We start from the raw sequence: 361 nt of genomic DNA on the forward strand, positions 1-361 counted from the left end.
GCATCAGCTTCCAGTGAACACCCAGGACTGATCTCCTTTAGGATGGACTCGTTGGATCTCCTTGCAGTCCAAGGGACTCTCAAGAGTCTTCTTCAACACCACAGTGCAAAAGCATCATTTCTTTGGCACTAAGCTTTATTTATAGTCCAACTCTCACATCCATACATGACCACTGGAAAAACCATAGCCTTGACTAGACGGACCTTTGTTGGCAATGTAATGTCTCTGCTTTTTAATATGCTGTCTAGGTTTTTCATAACTTTCCTTCCAAGGAGGAAGCACCTTTTGATTTCATGGCTGCAATCACCATCTGCAGTGATTTTGGAGCCCAGAAAAATAAAGTCTGACACTGTTTCCACTG

This window comes from Bison bison, unplaced genomic scaffold (assembly GCF_000754665.1).
Source record: "Bison bison bison isolate TAMUID 2011002044 unplaced genomic scaffold, Bison_UMD1.0 scf7180017864379, whole genome shotgun sequence".
NCBI lineage: Eukaryota > Metazoa > Chordata > Mammalia > Artiodactyla > Bovidae > Bison > Bison bison.